A 16,889-nucleotide genomic window follows, 5' to 3' on the forward strand; every position below is an offset into this window, starting at 1 on the left:
TGGCTGGTGGAAATAAACACATGGTAGTGAGAAATCAATGCAGGAGAGCATGGGCTATAACAGCTGAAAAGCAACCTAAATGGTGAGGCTTCAATAGGTATTTGAATGCCTATAAATTCTTTTTAAATATATATTTTAATGGTCAGAAAAACTACATTATCACTTGGAAGAATGGTCTTGTTTCCCTTTACAAAATAAGAAAAACAGGATGCTTGTGTGTTTTTTAATTTATAAGATATTTAAACTTAAAAAGCAATAATGCTCATTGTAGCAAGTCAAACAATACAGAGATACACATAAAGAAAATATATTATTATGGAACCCCTCTTTCTCACTGAGATAGCACACACCTGTGAGAAATGTATCTCATACATACATACATACACACGTAGGGTTCTATTTTTCCATTAAAAAATTAATCTGTAATTTGATTTTCCCCCATAACAGTGTATCATGGTTATATATATTGGCTCCAAGATTGATAATACAGATTTAATTTATTCTTTTTAATAGTTTCATACTCCTTCACAGTGTAGTTATATTATAGTTAATTCACCTTATTGCTGAACACTAAAGATGCTCCCAGTGTTTTGCCCCTATAAACAGTGTTGCACTAAACATTCTAGCACATATATCTTAGTTTCTGGTGCTTTTATTTCCAGAGTATAGATCTCCAAAACTGGGACTCTTGGGATTGCAAAGTTATTCATTTTACTATGCATTCTCAGTTATTTTCCCAAGACTAAACTAAAAGCAATGCAAGAGTCATGGCCTTTAAAAGACTGATAAATGTCAACTTAGAGCATCAAGATTATTCATTATTCATTTTCAGAATCCTATCCTACCAGGCATATTAACTAAATCACTTGTACTGAAGATATTTGCCTGCTTTTCATGTAGAATAATAATATTTTTTTAAAAAAAACCAAAGCATCTTAAGCCAAACTCACTAAAATTGGCCAAAGTTAAAAGCTGGAGTCTATTTCTCTCTGGCTAATCCTTATTATCTGCATACACCAAAAATTCCATGAACTCTAAAGGCCATTCCAATTGTAGAATCAACTGCTGATTGATTTTAAAAAATGTATGAGCAAATGTGAACTGATAGAAAGAACAAAAATGTTAAGGTTGGACTAGAAATTTTTGACTATACTTTCAAAGCATGCAGTGGTACTAGTGTGAAAAAGGGTCTCACGCACCCTCACTTGTTTCTATCTTATTTTCTGGACTGTGGCCGTAGTAACTGAAGAGACAGCTCTTCCACATGCCATCTCAGTGAGGCAGGAACGGTGCCCACAATCCAACCATAAGGATAGGAGCACCCAAGGTCTGCAACTACACTCCTTCTGGCATGGGGTGTTTATCACACACCACCTCTTCTAATTTAAATGCTTTCACCATGTCGTTTGCTTTGGGACTTCGGAGTGAGAGTTTGGACTTTATTAGTCTGTATTTTAACAGCATATATATTCCACATTACCATTAACTAATATGGCTATACTGGCCAACACACTCTAAGACACAGGCGACTGAGCATAGGGTTCCCTGCCTTAAGGAAAAAAAAAAGTTATATTCAACATGAATTAAGGGAAAATTGTTCACATTACCAAAGCATTCGTTGTTTTAGAAAGCCACTCATTGCAGGATTACAAGAAATATGTGTACCCCTGGTGCATTAAAAATGGCATTCGACCAACCAAAATTCAACTCATATTATCCAAGAACACATTTATTAAGTAAAATAAACATGAGTCCGATTTTGGACCCAACTTACTGGCCTAGATGGTCTGTGTCTTTTCCTTCGGAACAAAAAATTAGGCAAGCAATTCCTAGCAGCCTGTGGTAGACAGGCTATTTCACAACCCCTCCAGGGACGCTTGCAAGTAACCTGCTAAAAATAGCCCCTCAACTCTTATGTTAGTGTCCTCAACTGCAGGGCCAAGTGAAACTATAAATTGCCTGAAATATGTCCCCTGCATTCTAATTCCATAGGACTACTATTAGCTGAAAATCCCCAGTAATCTTCCTGACAATTCCAACATTAATAAACTTTTTCTTTTTTAACCATTTTCCAAAGTAGTAGGAGAGGCTGAGCGGTGAGTGGTGAGGATGTTGGCACATTGGAGAACTGGGAAATCGGATTCTCATACCCTCATCATCCTTTCACTAGCTAAGTCACTTAACCCTTTAAGTACAGACGGTCCCTGATTTACCATGGTTCGACTTACAAATTTTTGACCTTACGGTGCTGTGAAAGCTATATGCATTCAGTAGAAACCGTACTTTGAATTCTGAATTCTGATCTCCTCCCAGGCTAGCAGTATGCACTCCGGTACTCTGTAGTGATGCGGAGCAGCAGCAGGAACCTGCAGCTCCCAGTCAGCCCCGCAATCACAAGGGGAAACAACCCGTACACTTAACGACCATGCTGAACCCCTACAATCATTCTGGTTTTCACTTTCAGTACAGTATTCAATCAATTACATGGGATACTCAACACTTGGTCATAAAATAGGCTTTGTGTTAGATGATTTTGCCTGACTATAGGCTAATGTTAAGTGTTCTGAGTACATTTAAGGTAGGCTAAGCTAAGCGATGATGTTCAGTAGGTTCGGTGTATTAAATCCATTTTCCACTTACGATATTCTCAACTTACGATGGACATATTGGGACATAACCCCCTCGTAAGTAGAGGAAGATCTGTGTAAGATTCCTCAACTGCAAAAGGGAACTGATAATACCCAACTCAAAGGGTGGCTATATGGTTTGGAAATAATGCATTGCGTTGCATTTCAGACTTTTAGCCTATAAGAAATATTCAATAAATGCACAAGGATATACGTAAGACAAGTTCAATGCAACACTTGTAATAACAACAATAAAAAGGAAACAACCTAAAATTAAGGGAGATTGATCAAAATAATCACAATGTATTATCAATGCTGAATAAATCATGCAGCCATGAAAAGGATGGATGGGAAGATGGCTTTGATGTAATAAGTGAAAAAAGCAAGCTGCAAAAAACAGTAAGCATAAACGATTATTGTTTTAAGCCAAAAAACAACCCCACAATGTATCTAGCCCCATTTTTATTACAATCGTTTATGTTGTCAAATGCATAGAAAATATCTGCAGTGACAACAAGCAATAAACATGTATCTAGTCTGAAGAAAAAAAAAAGAGGATTGCAAGTCTTTCCTCTTTTATACTATTCATTTTGATATTGAGTACATTCACTTATAATAAACTCGCAGTGCATTTATAATTAAAAATTAAAGACAATAAATAAATGAGAAATAATTAATGTAAAGCACTTAGCAGAATGCCTAGTGGGCTTGGATGAATGGTGATTATCATAGTTACTTCTGTCTAGAAGCAACAGAACTCCTTAAGTAAAACAAGTTTACATGCAATCAGGTATGTTCATGTGTGAACTCAATCAGTATTTTTTTTAAGGGGTTGATTACTATGTTTATTGTGGTGATACATATCATGGATGTATACATATGTCAAGACATCAAATTGTATATTTTTATTATATGCCATTTATTATATGTCAATTATACCTCAACAAAATTGTTTATAAAAAGTGGAGCTAAAATTTGCAACTGTAAGAACATAAAAGATGGGAGCCTGAGATCAGAATTAAAGGTTTCTAAGATCTTTATGTTATTCAGAAGGAGATTTCTTTATGTTATTTGGAAGATGTTAATATGAAGATATTAACATTAGGCTTTGCTAAACCAAATATGTATTTTAAAATTTTAAGTATAACTAATAAAAGAAAAGGAATAGATGACATAACTCCCAAAACACTAGAGGGGAGAAATTGGAATACAGAAAACTTGAAAAATCCAAAAGAAAGCAGGAGAGGAGAGAAAAAGAATGGTAAATAGAAAATTAAAAATACCTCAATAACCACAGTGTTGATTGTCTGAATTCACCATTAAAATGCAAAGACTATCATTAAATAACAAACAAAAAATATGGATCCATTTTTAATCCATTCAGTTCCACAGATGTAGGATATGCGTGTGTATGAGTGTAAGAGTGTGTGTATATGAGTGTATGTATGTGTGTTTACATACACAGATAAGAGGATCAGATAATGCTCCCTGACTCAACTTCTTTTAACTATTTTTCTGAAGCCTTAAAACTAATTGAAGGATACCCAAAGCAATCTACAGATTCAATGCAATCCTTACCAAATTACCAATGGCATTTTTTACAGAACTAGAACAAAAAATCTTAAAATTTGTATGGAGACACAAAAGACCCTGAATAGCCAAAGCAATCTTGCGGGAAAAAAATGAAGGTGGAGGAATCAGACTCCCTGATTTCAGACTATACTACAAAGTGACAGTGATCAAGACAATATGGTACTGGCACAAAAACAGAAATATAGATCAATGGAACAGGATAGAAAGCCCAGAGATAAACCCATGCACATATGGTCACCTTATCTTTGATAAAGGAGGCAAGAATATACAATGGAGAAAAGACAGCATCTTCAATAAGAGGTGCTGGGAAAACTGGACAGCTCCATGTAAAAGAATGAAATTAGAACACTCCCTAACACCATACACAAAAATTAACTGTGTGTGATTCCAAAAATCATGTATGTTCACCATAAAAAAAATGAAAAGTATAGAAAAGCACAAAGAAAAATAAGATCAGGTCTAATCATACCATTCTTAAAATTTTTATTTCAGTGTATATTTGTGGTCACCTGCCAATGGTCCCCAGTGATCCTCACATGCCCTGTGTTGTCCTTGCTGACTAAAGGCTGACCCAGGGCTGGCCCTGCATGACTACTGGAATACAAGAGCAGCAGTGGTGTGTAACCCCCAAGGCAAGGTCATAAAAAGCATTCCAGCTTTCATCTTAGTCAAGGATCTCTCACTCGGAAGGAAGTCAGATGCTATGTCATGAAGATATTCAAGCAGCCCACAGAGAAATCCAAGAGGAGAGGAACTGGGGGTCCCAGCCAACAGCCAACACTGACCTGCCAGCCATGGGCATGATGCGCATCAAAAGTAGGTCTTCAAGTCCCTACTTCAGTCCAAGTCTTCAGATGACTGAAACCCCACCTGACACCTGATTGCAACCCATTCTTTAAAGGCACTTAGTTTGGGAATGACTTCTTACACAGAAATAGGTAACTAATAAATATCTTTCCTATCTTTTATAAAATTTAAAATGGGCATATAGATGTTCAGTCTGCCTTTTTAATTTATCATAAATATTCCCAATGTCAATAAATACTCTCAAAGATTCCAATGTCATCAAATACTCCTCTGAAACATGATTTGTCCCATGGCTGCACAATGTTCCATCTTACCTACATAGTATATTATATTATGTCTTTTTTTTGAGACAGAAAGAGCACAAAGCTTTATTTAATGGCCAGAGAATGAAGAAGCAGGAATCTAGTTCACAAATCAACTTCTCTTTTAATATATTATGTCATAAAAGCAGATATTTGGAAAACAATGTCTCAGTTCTAAAGAATGAATCCCCAGTGATGGTAAGTTGGTGGCGGAAAAATATATATATATGAGTAGAAATTCTGTATACCTTGTTAATATTTTTATTCATTCTTTCACCAAACATAAAATTAGTATATTGGCGTCTAATACTTTATAGCAGGTACTCCACAAAAGATAAAAATGATTGACAGAATTTAGGATCTCAAATCATACCTGGGCAGCACTTGACATGTGTCTCAACACCTACCTTAGCACCAAGTACAGAGTAATTATGTTATACCTAGTATATATAACTGAGGAAACATATCTGCTCCTCTATCACATTTAAATTTGTGTCTTAACGAATCTCATTACAAATTATAATGTCGTGATGACTCACAACAAATGATAAAAGTATTACTTACACACTTATTATACATAGTATCTGGTTCCCAGGGGGAATTTTAAAAAAATAGCTTTATTGGGACATAATGCACATACCATACAATTCATTGGTTTGGGTATATTACATTATTATTATTTTAAAATTGTGGTAAGATATATATAACAAAAAATTACTACTTTGACCGTTTTTAAGTTTACAATTCAGAAGGATGTTACATTTCACAATGTTGTGCAACCATTACCATTATTTCCAAAAGTTTTTTACCACCCAGATTAGAAATTCTATAACCATTAAAGAATAATTCTCCACTCATCCCTGCCCCCAGCCTTCAATAACATCTAACTTGCTTTCTGTCTCTATGATTTGCCTATTCAAGTTACTTAACATAAGTGGAATTACACAATTTTTCTCCTTTCGTGTCTGGATTATTTCACTTACAAGACACATCCATGTTGTAGAATATATCAGAACTTCATTCCTTTCTATGGCTAAAGAATATTCCATCATATGTATATACCATTATTTGTTTATCCATTCATCTGTTGATGGACACTTGGGTTGTTTCCACTCTTTGGCTATCATGAATAATGCTTCTATGAACACTGACCTACTCCAGAGGGAGTTTTTCAAAGCACAAAACATGGCACATACCTCAAGGAATTCATAATTAGGTCGATGAGAGAAGGAACTCCTGGAAAATTAACTATATAGGCAAATAATGGCTGAATAAATGAAAGAAATACCACCAAACATCATGTGATTAAATATATTAGACAATTAGACAGTGTGTTATAGTATTTCAGAAGAGGTGATGTCACAGAAGACTAGCAATGGTTTTATCAAAGAGAGCACATCTGTGCTGCATCTGGAAGCATATGCAGGCTCTGAATTGAGAGAAAGGAGGGGGGTGGCATAACTCTAGCTGGCCAGATCAGCACAGGAAAGTCTAGAGGGAGAGAAAATACATGGCACTTTCAGGGAAAGTTAGGAGACACATTGGTTAGGGCCTGAGAGAGAGAGGTCAGAAAAAATAAGATGCCCTATTACACCTGAATGCCAGGTGTATAAGAGACAGCTTTGGCGGTCCCAGCTCAAGCCCCTCTTTGCTGAAAACTGCCCCCATCAGCAGGATTAGTATAGTGACCCCCACTCCCAAGGGCATAAATGACTAGACAAGGTATTGACACCTGAGGCAAGTATAGGTCAGCTGGATAATTAGATTCTTTCTCAAGAGAATTTGGAATTTAGAGCTATCAGTGCTTGAACAAAAAGGACAAACAGGAGCTGATGGACATCCTCTTTCTCCCTGTGCATGGTGAAGCAGGGAAAGCTGGAGAGAGAGAGAGAGAGACAGAGAGAGAGAGAGAGAGAGAAGCAGAACCTCCCAGGAGGAGTGGAGGTAAGGAACCATCAAGTTCTCCAGTCAGGTCTCAGGCCCCTGATCAGCTGGTTTCTGGAGGGAGGCCCCTGCCAGTCTCAGCTTCATTTCTTGTGCTTCTGTGAGATACACTTTTTTTCTTATAACCACTATAGCTACTTTGAATGTATTTCCATTCATTGCAACTTGACTAAGATCCCAAGCAGTTTGTCTGCCGAGTGTTTAGCTAAGCTACTCCATGGTATTGCTGCCTCGGCATCCATTTTGTTCGGCTAAGTGGCCCTCTGGGTGCCTTAAACTGACACTCGCCCCTCATACAAGGGCATGCCCTAGAAAACAGCCAGAAGAGTCACAGGTAAGTTAACTTCCTGATACGACTTCCCCAATAACCCTTGTGATCAAAGTCTCCCTTACCTCCAAGAGCCCTGTGTCCCTTAGTTAGGAGCCCCGTGGAGCTTACCAAAACCCTGCTTCTTTTGGTTTGAATTGAGCCTTAGCTCAGGAACCCCAAAGCATTCCACCCACGGACTCTACCCTAATATAAGCGTGTGCCCCAGGTCCTGTCCCTGCCTTGACCTCCCCCTCCAGGGCTGCTGAGTACTTCCCCCAGGATAAACCTCTCCATTTCAATTTCTCTTGTGGTCTTTTGTTTTGCTCACCATCCTACACCTGGGGCTCTACTTATCAAATGTTAATTCAACGAAGTCACAATAACCCCCAAGACAGATTACAGTTGGTCAGTTCTTCTGTATCTGTGGGTTCCAAAAAATTTTTTTTCGGAAGATTCCAAAAAGCAAAACTTGAATTTGCCATGCACTAGCAACTATTTCCATAGCACTTCCATAGTATTAGGTATTACACATAATCTGAGATGGTGATTTAAAGTATAGGATGTGTAGTTTAAACGCAAACACTATGCCATCTTATGTAAGGGACTTGGGCATCTGAGGATTTTCATACCAGCAAGGGTCTTGGAACCAGTCCCTACGGATAGAGGATACTAGGGGACGAATCTGCTCTCAGGCGTGTGGAGAGTTGAATGTGTGGGGAGGGGGGACCCTGAGGGAAGGAAATCAGCTGGAGTCAGTCCTTGAATAAGGGGAAAAGGAGCAAACATAGAAGCAATAGTGACGGTAAGGAAGGAATGGGATAATCGCAACTCACCGGCAGGTCCCTGAATTCTCTTGCTGATTTGTGAAATCAATCAGTGGCCCCACTCAACCCAGACTTCTTGACCTTTGCCTAAAGACCAGTTAGTGCCTAACCTTGCCACCTGCTCCTCATTTACTAGTGATAAGGAAAAGCAGCAGCAGTATCTGCAGGATCCAACAGCTAATGGAGCTCACGAAGATACGAAAGACTGACTCGGAAAGCACACTCCACAAGCAAAGGTCAGTTGCACACGCCTCCCTCCCCTCCTTTTTCCCCTTCTGGAAGCTGCACAGGAAAATTTAGAGAATGATCCAAGTCCTGGTTCCCCCGAGCTCTGCCTCCCCACCCCCGCCCACGCCCGCAGGAGGACGGAGCAAGTTGGTAGAACTCTCTTTCTCAGGTGTCCCTACATTCACTTTCACTGCAACCTTTCTCTTACCTTCTTCTCTTCTACCTCTCTGCCAAATGTGACTCAGGAAAATCACGCCCTATTTAGGAACCAAAAGAAAGCTCCTAATAATGGCTGCACCCTGAAGAGCAGCGCTAGAGGTACTCGGTCCTAAGGACGGGGAAAAAAAGGAGAATCCAAAGTTTAGAGGTTAAAATTAGACACAAATGAAAAGGCCTTCTCCACCTACGAGTCACGCAGATAATAAGGCCGTCTCCTGAGAAAAGAATTCCATCTATTTCCTCATTCTTCTCCGGTGAAGTTGCTTTCCTACTGACATTAGCAAACAAAATAAATACAATTTATCTTTTATGCTTGTCCCGGCATCTGATAGAACACCTGGCACTTCCTAGATTCTCTATCAGTGCTTTTGCTTTGGGTAGATGGAGATTGTAAGTTGATTCAATATATTATTTTTCTGTTTGGGTTAATTATTCATGCATTATTAACGTATAAATGTAATGTAGTTATTAACATAGTATTAGTGCATGGTATAATGTATTAATGTAGAAACGATACATTAATAGTTATATTTCATTGTAAATGCATTGGAATAGTTTAATAATTAATACACATTTATAATAAATTATAATGATTTAAGCATAAAGATCTAATGTAATACGTTGTGAATACATTGTAAATACACTGTAATGATTTCATTGTAAGTATATGAGATATGATATTTTAGGTGCACATACCAGTGACTCTACAACTTTGCTTCTATGGGAGAAATGAAAAGTTTATTCAGAGGGCCAAGAACATTCTTAAAAACAAGCTTTTGGAACACTTCCAATTTGTATATCATGCAATGGATGGTCATTATTTATATTTTAAATGTCTTTAACTTTTATTTTGATTTTAGAATTTTCTGATTGCTTTAAATCTAGCTCCATAACCAAACCTTCATGGAATAAGAAATGAACCCAAAATATGATCATTTCAGTTGGCTGTGACTCCTTGCCAGGACTTCAGAAGCCCTTGTTTCCAAGTCTCTGCCATTGGCGGGGCCTTAAGAACCTACAGTGTCTTTTAGTTTTATCCACTTCCATCGGTTCTATTTTTGTATCTCCATACTTAGCACACAGAACTATCTTTGTCACTCCAGCTGACTGGCATGAGAGTCCCCAGGGCATAGTAGTTATACAAGATTATTGAAGCATACTTCCTACCCTTCAAATAAGACAATGCAGACTGCAGAAAAGACATCAGAAATGGTCACAATGGTAGAAGTGTGTGTGTGTGTGTGTGTGTGTGTGTGTGTGTGTGTGAATTGCTAAAGATTTCTTTCTTTGTACTAAGTTTTATGCATTATTAAGAGCACAACATCTATAATGCTTTCTAGAAGTTCATTTTAGGCTGTGTAATATCTGTTCCCATGTCTAAATTCACTTGGAAACATCATGATAAAATAAAGTTTCTTATAATCATATAACCCAGATTTAAAAAATTGAGAGTTTTTTAAAACCTCTATTACCCTTATTCTCAACTGAAGAATCCATCGTTACTTGCAGCATTCCAATTGATCCAACGAACAGCTGGACTGTTCTAAGAGGCCAAAACTTACAAACTGCCAATCCTTTGCTTGCCTTTCAGTGATTCAGTTTTATTTGATACATGTAAGAGTGGCCTGCTGAGTACATCAGAAAGAAGACTGTGAGTCCTGAACAGACAGCAGAATCTCACAGCCCAAACTCCACATGCCATTCATGTAACCACGTAGCACTGCAGCTCTGCTGTTGAGGTTTGCACTGCCCACTCCAGTAGCCACTAGGCACCTCAAGCCACTGAGCACATGAAATGAGGCCCGTCTGAACCGAGGTATGTAGCAGGCATAAAATACACCCTGGATTTCAAAGACTTGGTACCAAAGAAGAAGGTAAGATATCTCATTAACAATCTTTTATATTGATTGCATGTCGAAATGAATAATGTTTTGGATATATTGGGTTCAACAAACGAGATTCTTAAAACTAATTTTTACCTGTCTCTTTACTTCCTTAATGTGGCCACTAGAAAATATAAAATGACATATGTGGCTCACATTTGTGGCTCACTTTATATTTCTAGTGGACAGTGCTTGGTCTAGAGGCCTCCACAATAAATTGCATGACCAGTAATTAGTCTTTCAGATTGGAAGTCAGAGCCGCTGCAGAATTTTACTCCAAATCAGGCTAATCAGAGGAGAATATGACCAGGAGTAAAGATTAAAGCAGCCCCTACATGTTTAGTTTTTCCAACCAAAGCATTTTAATGATACCCATCAGGACAGTTAAGTCATGTCTAAGGACACAAGCCACTGGTTGAGATACTGATAAATGTCACTGAAGTGCACATAGTACCTGCCTTACTTAGCTCTTTCCCAGTTGATAACACATCCTTCATTTTCATCTCAGTCGTTGTTAACTGTACTCATTTCATAGCACGGAAACAGGAGAGTGAATCATGAATTCACTTGTTTTGACTTTTTGTTGTTGGTTTTCCCCACCATTGCTGTTAAAATGAAGACAAGGGATCTTTTCACAGAAAATAGAAACGTGAATTTGATTTTTTAAAATTTAATGGAAAATAAAACTTCTAAGATTCTGTGTACGGGCAACAGGGGGCTAGTTATTATTATAGCAGCATTATAACTGGACATGTCGTGCACATGGAGAAGTTCACACTGACACTGAATATTAACATACATAAAAATTCAGTCCCAAATCACTGATGTGGGATTACCAGATTACTGAATTAAAAACACATTGGGGGTCACTACTGCCAGCAAAGAGTTGTGTAACTGCTGGTAAAAACAATAGTGATTTCAGGAGTAGATTGAAAACAAAACAAAACAATAATATCTTTGTAATGTTCTGAAATTGTTGCACTAATAGAACTAAGACAGGCTCCAATGCGTTTCCCAGTCTGATTTGCTGACCATCTTGTCTGCCCATAATTGTTTTCTGCCATTCATTTCCTCCAATTGTCAATTATTGCTAAAACAATTATGAAAAAAACAAGTGTCTGTCTTTGTTTCCTGTTGCCCATGAATACAGTGAAGTCATAGACCAGACTAGTGCATCATAATCTTTTCCATTACAATGAATTATGCTGTCACAAACAGGATACAGTGCTTTACTGGGCAAAGAAGCCTAAGTGGGGCTGAATTAGCACAAACCTAATTGTCAGCCATGACAGCAAGAAACTAGAGCACTGGGACTTAGTTTTCCACTTTTTCAAAACATACTGGTTTTTGTACCTGATTATAAAAGTACATGGATAGACCTAGAGACTGTCATACAGAGTGACGTAAGTCAAAAAGAGAAAAACAAATATTGTATAATATTGCTTATATGTGGAATCTAGAAAAATGGTACAGATAAACTTATTGGCAAAGCAGAAATAGAGACACAGTTGTAGAGAACAAACTTATGGATACCAAGGGGGTGGGGAGTGGGATGAATTGGGAGACTGGGATTGACATATATGCACTACTATGTATAAAATAGATAACTAATGTGAACCTACTGTATAGCACAGGGAAATCTACTCGATGCTCTGTGATGACCTAAATGGAAAGGAAATCTAAAAAAGAGGGGATATATGTATATGTATAACTGATTCACTTTGCAGTACAACAGAAACTAACACAACATTGTAAAGCAACTATACTCCAATAAAAATTTAAAAAATAAAATAAAATAAAAAATAAAAGTAGTACATGCTATCCCAGAGACAAAGTAGAAAATAAAAATCACCTTTACCTCACTGACCAGAGGTTCTTATTGTTAACATTTTGGTGTAGGAATTTTTAGTTCTTAACTCTTTTTCATATATACATTTATAATTTTTAAGAAAATGGGATCACACCATGTATATAATTTTTTGTCTTCTCTTTTTCACCTAACATTACTACAAAGAGTTTCCAATGCCATTACATATTTTAATGTAATTTAATGGCTATTTGTAATTCCATATTGTGGAATATTATTTGACAATTTCCTTATTTTGTATATTTGTCCAAAATTTGTCTGTTTCAAATAGATAAACTTTCTTTTACATACAATTTTGCCTCAATCTATGAATATTTCCTTAGGATATATTCCTAAAAGATAGACTATTTACTTTTTTATGTATATATATATATTTTTTTTTTAATTTATTTATTTTATTTATTTATTTTTGGCTGTGTTGGGTCTTCGTTGCTGCGCGTGGGCTTTCTCTAGTTGCGGTGAGCGGGGGCTACTCTTTTTTGCGATGCGCGGGCTTCTCATTGTGGTGGCTTCTCGTTGCGGAGCATGGACTCTAGGTGCGCAGGCTTCAGTAGTTGCAGCACGCGGGCTCAACAGTTGTGGCAAACGGGCTCTAGAGCCCAGGCTCAGTAGTTGTGGCACACAGGCTTAGTTGCTCCGCGGCATGTGGGATCTTCCCGGACCAGGGATCGAACCCGTGTCCCCTGCATTGGCAGGCAGATTCTCAACCACTGCACCACCAGGGAAGCCCCAGACTATTTACGTTTTAGTAGAAAAAATATTGTGTATTTTGAAATAAATATTTAGAATAAAATGTCTAGGAAATTTTCTTAACAATCAAGGCACAGATGTGCATTAAAAATTTAATAACCAAGCTTGATATATGTACCTTCCTAACAGGATAAACAAGTGAAATACTTTCAATGATTACAAAGTTTAAGATAAATCTAAAACGGGTCTATCCGAAATGCCCTTTGGGCCAACCAGCTGTAAAAGTCTAAGTAATTCCACGAAGTCCTTTTCCAGAATCTGTTAGCACAACTAGCCTCCAAACCTTTTAGGAGCCCACAGATGATTCTGCAGTGATTCTGTGACCTCTTAGTTTCCTAAAGAGCTTGCTTCTAGTGGCTGCCTGCGCTGTCCCTGACCTGGGCTGAGCATTGTTACCTGGTTCTGCCACTAGAGGGCAGCCAAGGACAGGGAGAGGTGTTTAACACCCTTCTTGGTCCTGTTTCCTCTTCGGTATGGTATAATCTTTATTTCATAAGATAACCGAGGAGAAATCTAAAAATGAGGCACTGAAGGGAAAAACAATTTAGGTAATAAATATACAAATAAGTAAAATCAATAAGAAAATCTCTGTGTACAAACTATTCCCGTTTCCTCAGAGAGATTAACCAAAAGGTGCAGAATTCTGAGGGCTACCGCAGTGAGGAGCAAAGACCAGGCGTCTGGTTAAAAATTGGGTTACAGCATGAACAATTGTGCCTTTAGATCTTTGCAGATGGAGAAAGTGAGTCCACAGCAGATACATACTCCACGGGAATGAGTGGGTACATGGCTTTGAGCTCATGCACACCTGGCTTCCATTTTCTGTCTCTAGGTAATCAAGGACAAGTCACTTAACCTCTCTGAGCCTTAGTTTTCTCATTTATACAATGTGGCTAGCAATGGAACCTGCCCATAGGTGGTTTTGAGCACTAAATAAGAGAATGTATATTAAAAAGCTTGGCATATAGAAAATTCTCCATCATTGTTGGCTGTTGTTATTATTTCCAGCCCTCACCTTTCTCCTAAGCTGTTTCCCATTTCCAGTTGTCCACTTACTGTTTCTACGTGATGATCCCATCATCAACTCAAATTTAATATGTCTGAAAATAAAATCCTTGCTTCCCCCACTAACTCCCTGACCTGCTTCTGTCTCTTTGGCTATTTCTTTGAATGGACTCTAAGTAAAACATAATATCCTCTGTCTAACACTTCTTCTCCTCCTAAAACCATATCCAGTTAGTTTGCAAAACATGTGGGATTTGTCCTCTAATGTGTCTCCAATCTGGTTGGTTTCTTTCTCTCTGTTGTCACCAGCACCCAGACCTTGGTGACCTGCTCTTTGCCCCAGCAGGTCCTGCCTTGAATGGGCAGATCTTATTGATGTCATTTCCCTTCTCAAAATCCTCAGTGACTCCCCAGTGTCTTCAAATTAGATTCTAAATTCCTTAGTCTGGCATTATTGTCCCACTGCAGTCTGACTTCAACCTCCTCCAGGTGCTTTCCTCTTGTTCCGTATGGGCATTGCCCCCGCTCCTATCAAGCTGGTTGACACAGAGTTCCCTGGTAGGGTTGCCAGTAGGAAATAAAAAACACAGGATACTCAGTTAAACGTGCATCAGATAAACAACAAATATATTTTGTATAAGTATGTCTCATGCAATACGCCTCATACACACCAGTGAAATAGGACATACTCTTATTAGAAAAAGTATATGTTGTTTATCTGCAATTCATATTTCAGTGGGAATCCTGTATTTCATCCAGCAACCCAAGTATCAATACATTCCTATCTCTTCCCACGCACACAGCTCCGTTCTTGTCTTGGATGCTCTTATCTCTTGCCATACCCATCAGATCTCCCTCTGCCCTTCAAGGCTCAGCTCAACCTCATCCCTCCATGAAGCCTGCCTGGATCAGGCCTTCCTTATCTGTTCTTATTATCTACATCATTCATTTGGTTCCATATATAGGATGCCTTGTGTTCTGTATAATTCCCACTCTCCAAGTAAATGTTGAGTTTATCAAAGGTAGAGAATGTATTATAAGTAGGAGAACTTAACAAATATGCTTTGGTGGTGTGGTGCTGTGCTGACCTGTAATATAGGATGTGAGGGGATGAGAGCACAGGAGAAAGAGAACATCCAGAGGCCGCTAATCTGGATTTAAGGTGCTCAGAGACCCACGAAAATCAATTTGCAACTCCCCCTCCTTCCATAGCATCAGGCCAGGTGGGTATGGCTGCCTGGCCTTGGCACGCTTCTCCCTACACCCCCCTTCAGTACATCCTACAAGTTGTGGATTACATTTGGTGACTAAATTTCTTAAAACTCCACTCTATCTGAAGAGTAATCTGATTACACTTATATTTCTATGTGAGAGTCGGGGTGGCTGTACTCTGCAACCTGTAAACACATAGTGATTATAGGAGTTACGCAGGAAATGAAGAAATAAATGACTATTTAATTAATAGAGAAGCTAAAAAAATTGGCAATTTTTTTTTCAGAATTAGCTAACTCTAATAATGTACCATATTCTCAGGAGCTTGAGAATACATCAAGAAAGCTATGAAACTATTAAGCCATTCCCAAGAAATCTATTTTAAATAACTGGCATTTCATGGATACATTTATAAGCATCTATGGGCAACCAGAAACCAATGACCAACAACAAGACTTTTAAAAGTGAAAAAATACATATTCTTAGAATTAAACACATAACTCATTATTTTATCTATTATTTAAACCTTCAGTGGTGTTTAAAACATTTTTATTCTCATCATGTAAACATATGAATGTGTCAAGTGAGAATGTTCTTTTGAAATTATAAGAGGAAAGGTTCAACATGAACAGAAATCAGGATCACTGTAAGCAATGTCCCTATTGCTAGACCCACGTGGAGTAGCAATTAATTAGGTTACCTCAGACTTTTCTTTGTGGAAATAATAAAATGGATTCAGGACTTTGCAGCACTGGAATGTCCTGGAAACAAGGGCTAAGAGTTTGTTTTATTTGTTTCTTCAGACCCATCATATTTGTCCAGATTAATTTTATTTTACTCTATTTTTTACAACTTAATTTTAACTAAGAAATATTGCTCTTTCTACTCAAGAATATTATACTTTGCTGTTTCCATGGAATGAATTATAATTTTCTAATCAGAAGAAAATAACCCTTAAATTCTTCCATGAAAGAGAACAGCCAATGCGATCCACATTGAGACAGAACTGAGCCTTGGCCTCCTGCACTAGTTGCAATCTGGCTGGCTCAGCTTCTCTGGCTTCCAGCTTTGCTATCTTCTTAAGACAGATTCTAAACATACCAGTCTCAAACTGGGATAAGCCAAAATAACAGCAACACATTTCCTTTGGCTCTTCCTTTTCAATAAACCACCAGAACCGTATTCCTTTGTTTGACATCATGGTAACATTAATCAAGTTTCTCCAGGACACAAATGTGGATATTATCAGCGGTGAATGCAAATATGGTGCATCATCTAAACAAAAGTACTTGTTTGATGGCAAAGAATGTTAAAAGAA

General features: G+C 37.9%; 1 protein-coding gene and 1 long non-coding RNA gene across 4 annotated transcripts in view; one reads left to right on the forward strand and one right to left on the reverse strand.

The window, feature by feature from the left end:
• RASGRP3 (RAS guanyl releasing protein 3) overlaps positions 1 to 16,889 on the reverse strand; it is a 119,014-nt gene that overhangs the window by 91,291 nt on the left and 10,834 nt on the right. The window lies entirely within an intron of this gene.
• The window catches only part of LOC309611877, a 28,988-nt gene continuing 20,516 nt past the window's right edge, over positions 8,418 to 16,889 (forward strand). Inside the window, exons 1-2 of one of the 3 annotated variants that reach the window (XR_014234804.1) lie at positions 8,418 to 8,643; positions 10,446 to 10,728. This is a non-coding gene — a long non-coding RNA (uncharacterized lncRNA). Of the gene's footprint in view, positions 8,644 to 8,850; positions 10,729 to 16,889 lie in introns of those variants that run through there. The other 2 variants (XR_014234806.1, XR_014234805.1) reach the window with 2 other exon arrangements.

This window comes from Balaenoptera borealis (assembly GCF_965194805.1).
Source record: "Balaenoptera borealis genome assembly, chromosome: 15".
Classification (NCBI taxonomy): domain Eukaryota; kingdom Metazoa; phylum Chordata; class Mammalia; order Artiodactyla; family Balaenopteridae; genus Balaenoptera; species Balaenoptera borealis.